Source organism: Scyliorhinus torazame, chromosome 24 (genome assembly GCF_047496885.1).
Source record: "Scyliorhinus torazame isolate Kashiwa2021f chromosome 24, sScyTor2.1, whole genome shotgun sequence".
In the NCBI taxonomy this organism is placed as follows: Eukaryota; Metazoa; Chordata; class Chondrichthyes; order Carcharhiniformes; family Scyliorhinidae; genus Scyliorhinus; species Scyliorhinus torazame.
In genome coordinates, this window is record NC_092730.1 from 33,222,739 (window position 1) to 33,227,202 (window position 4,464).

General features: G+C 44.4%; 1 non-coding gene across 1 annotated transcript; it reads left to right on the forward strand.

Annotated features, from left to right (window-relative positions):
- The first annotated feature begins 2,453 nt into the window (after positions 1-2,453).
- On the forward strand, positions 2,454-2,526 carry trnak-cuu (transfer RNA lysine (anticodon CUU)). Its single transcript has one exon. It is a non-coding gene; the product is annotated as a tRNA-Lys (tRNA).
- The last annotated feature ends 1,938 nt before the right edge of the window (positions 2,527-4,464 follow it).

Consider the following 4,464-nt stretch of genomic DNA (forward strand, 5'->3'; position numbering starts at 1 on the left):
CAGGAACGTGCGTTATTTTTACTTTTCGTGTCAGGGAGGATGTAAATAGCAGAGAATAGCCTCGATTCCTCGACCTCGGGCTAATCACCCAACACGCTTCCGCTACGGCACTCTGCTCCTTAAACCAGGAGCTACACCATTACTGCCCTGCGGTAGCCACACTATTCACTTCCTCATTTTTTCTTTCAACAAGAACACACGTTTGAGCACACTGATTCTGGTCAGCATAGTTGAGATCATTTACTTTCGTGCTGAATGGTTGTTCTGTGAAGGTTATTTGATTTCTTCTGGGACGTTGTTCTGATGGGAAAGTGGGGAGTGACTGGAATCACCTTCATAAAATGAAGTTCGGGGCGGCAGTTTCACATCTCCGGGAACATTGATCACTCTGTTGCTGATTTCTTCAAACTTTGCCTGTATTTATAGAACGAATACACAAGCAATGAAGAGAGAGAATGTATTAAATCAGAGATTGGATATTCTTGTAACCAATACGGTTGTAATGGGAATCCTTCATTTTCCGATAAATCGGGATGAGCTGGATCGCTCAGTCAGAAATCAGATATCTGGGGATTTAAATGTGATTACTACAGTAATAATATTTAACCATGTTAATGTTATTTTGCTCCAATTGAAACGTGTCACGAATACCTCGTTCCCTTGTTGCACAACTTGCTTTCAGCCAGGAGATGGCAGCAGTGCGCAATAGTTTGGATCTCCTGATTGTGTCCACAGATCTGGATAGGAATGGAGCTGCTGCTTCCCGGGGAGCTGCCAAGCAAGAGGCACAGATATTGACCAACAGCACCCGCTCCAAATAGATTCCCCTAATTACTGAACAAAACAAAAACAAGCACAAATCATATTTTAAGAAACTATGACAGTGACTCTGAAAACAATACACCATCACCTCTGAAAGAATCGATTTGCTGTAACTAATTAAAGATGAACCGTTTCAATATCAGCCGTAATTCCTTACCAGTTCTCATACAGGCACCGACTGGTTAGAAGTTTGGTTCACTTTTCAAGGTTCGGCTCAATAAAATCAATCACAGGCCCATGATCTGCTTTCCTCCTGTTCTCAGACACATCCACTTTGTACAAGGGCGCACTAACTGGTTTTCAGAGTAAGAGTCAGACTGCAGTCACCTCGTTCTCTCTCGATCCCATTATCTCAGAGCCACCTCACAACCAGGAATGGAACTTCTCACAGAGCCAAGAATGGAATAGTTTGTCGATTCTTCCACTGATTCAGGACCGCCCATCGCCAGGATGTATTCGTCCAAAAGAGTTGGGATGAAATAGGGCTGAGTTTCACTGTGTATCCAATCAGTCCCCGGAGAAGCACAAAAACAGTGAGTGAGGGAGAGAGAAAGAAACAAAGAAACAGATAGAGAGATAAAATATGTTCCATTTCTACCACGATCTTTTTACCCAGAAATACATTCACCTGAATGAAACCGAACCACGTTTCCATTCGCTGCCGTTGCTGCTTCTCCTTCCAAACGTTGCAGGAAACGTTATTATTTATTGATCGTTGTTTTGAGTGCGAGCTTCTTTATATGTCGTTCAGTTTCCAAAACAAATGCTGACCGATTCTGATCTTGGTTCAAACCGTTCATTTACAAACATTCCGATTCAGTGGCTTGCGCGGGGAGTTCAGCAAACACTTCGAATCGCAGTGAGCAAGGCTCGAACCAGCCCGGGGAAACCACATTGATTTCAAGTACAACGCCTTAACAACTCTGCCATCGCAGCTGTGTCTAGTGTGTCATTCGCTAGTAATTTGGTCGATAGAATACATTCTAAAACCAGCCTGGAATCACTCCAGGAAGTTATTGCATTCAAACGATCAACGGGGCCCCGGTGTTTATGTGAGGAGGGGTTGAATCTTCGTGGAAAATGACCATTGGATTTGGAGAGAGGCCTTGAGAGACTCGAAAACCTCAGCTCACTAAACGCACAATTACACCGATTAAATAGATTGTGGAACAACATCAGTTACATTGGAAATATATTAGAAATTCAAATGGAACAGGACCACACTTTACAGTCTGGAAGAAAATTTAAATGATGAAATCTAGAAATTACAGCACAGAAGGAGACCTGTGCAGGCCGAATGGTCACCTGATGACGCAACTAAAATGGTCACGTGTCGGGATTCCGGCAGTTCCCCGGATCGCGGTCAGAGCACAAGCCAGGAGGAGCTGCTCAATTATTAAGTCAGTTACATGTCATTGGTCGCCAGTCATTGAGAGACCAGCATATCTACATGGTGTCAGGAGTGGGCAGTATGGCAGAAGGACTTACCGCATCAACATGCTTGTATCACAGAATCGTAGAATATCCAGCTCAGAAGTAGGCCATTCGGCCCAACAAGTCAGCACTGGCCCTCCGAATGAGCACCGCAGCAACTCTCTTCAAAAAGAGGTTTAATAAATAGCGCCTCAGTAACCCGGCTAGCTCAGTCGGTAGAGCATGCGACTCTTAATCCCAGGGTCGTGGGTTCGAGCCCCACGTTGAGCGCTTTCTTGTTATTATCTGAAAATGTTGACGCTGAATGAACTGTCTTCATAACAGGGACATAACCTTGACTGGGAATCCAGAGGTCTGAACTAACCTCGTGACAAAGTTTAATAAATATGGAATTAAAATTGCTTCTCAGTCACGGCGGAGAAAGGTTCTGCTTCCGACGGATCTTACTTCCACAACTGGGAACACATTACACAACAGATAATGATTTGACACAACTCCAGTGAAGATCTGTCACCGGCAGTGTCACGGTTCCATGGCAGAGAGCACGGTTACACAGCAAGATATAATTTTACAAACAAGACCTCTCTGTGTGCAGCAGAAAACACATTTTCCTAAAAAAACAGTTTCTCCATCTCGGCACCTTTTCTGTGTGTCATTGTATGTGTGTCCCGATAGTCTCTTCCTGATTTTTTTGTGTATCTTTCTCTGTCTGTCACAGCAGTGCTGCTGTTGTGTATTAATCTCACTTTTCCCAAACAGTAATTGTGATTGATAGATACAGAAACATTTCCAAACTGACATTCAGTACCAATGTCTGATAGAGACTGAAACCCACCCTCACATACAGTCCCAGACATTGACTCATAATGAAGGAATCCTGCTCTCACAAACTGTTGAGACTGGGGTGCAGAGTGTTCCCTCCACTCGCGAACACTACCTGTGATTTACAGATACAGAACAAATCTCAGTCAGGTGAGTAGCAGAGTTTGATGGGTACGACATGTATTCCACAATCACCTTCTCTGCACCAGATAATCAGATGCAGACGACATGCGGCGTCTGTGTTGGTTTAACAAGGGTTTTGCCCAAGAACAGGAACAGATTTACACAATATCAGGGTATAAGACGTAGGAGCAGAAGTAGGCCATTCAGCCCATCGAATATGCTCCGTATTTCAATGAGATCATGCTTGATCTGATGTATGACGTGTTATGACCTCATAATGTGGCACGTTGTCACAGTGGTTACCTCACAGCGCCCGCGATCCGGGTTCAATTCCAGCCTTTGGTCACTGACTGTGTGGAGTTTGCACTTTCTCTCCGTGTCTGTGTGGGTTCCCTCCGGGTGCTCCGATTTCCTCGCACAGTCCAAATGTGTGCGGGTTAGGTGGACTGTCCATGCTAAATTGACCCTTAGTGTTCAGAAAGTTGGGTGGTGTTACAGGGATGTGATGGGGACACAGAGGCTCTTTCAGAATATCGTTGCAGAGTCCATTGGCAGAATGGCCTCCTTTTACATTTTAATGATCTCATGATAATGCTCATGTCCACTTTCCCGGCTTTTTATCTCTAGATTTCATGATGAACCTTTAAAACCAGCAATCCCACCAAGCCTCAGGTAGCGGTAACTCCTCAATGGTCGTTAATTTCCCGGCTGTCAGTCATTTGGCCAGTCTTGAGTGAAGTCACATCCTGGAAATGTCATACATTGATCCAGTTCTAAAATAAATTAAGTCGCTCAAGTCCCTGATGACCATAGGCCCTTTGAGTGTAAGATCTGACTGGTGGTGATTTAACCTGAGGATCACCATACTTCAGGCGAGGAGCAATAATAATAATACTAATAATCTCTTATTGTCACAAGTAGGCTTCAATCAAGTTACTGTGAAAAGCCCGGAGTTGCCACATTCCGGCGCCGGTTCGGGGAGGCTGGAACGGGAATTGTGAGATGGCGGGGTTTTCATGTTTCAGGTCTAGTATAACCGTGTGATCTGAATCTAATTAATTTGGTTTTCCTTCTGCTAATCTTGTCTCACAGTGAGGCAAACCTCACTGATTGGATAGACGAGTGATCGTTCTTCAGTCTTGTCATTGTCGGTCCCGCTGAATATGGAGGCATATCCTGTGTGGCAGGATTTAGCTCCAACTCAAGCTATACGTTTGTGGATAATACCACTGCGGTAGGTCGTATCCCAAACAATGACGAATC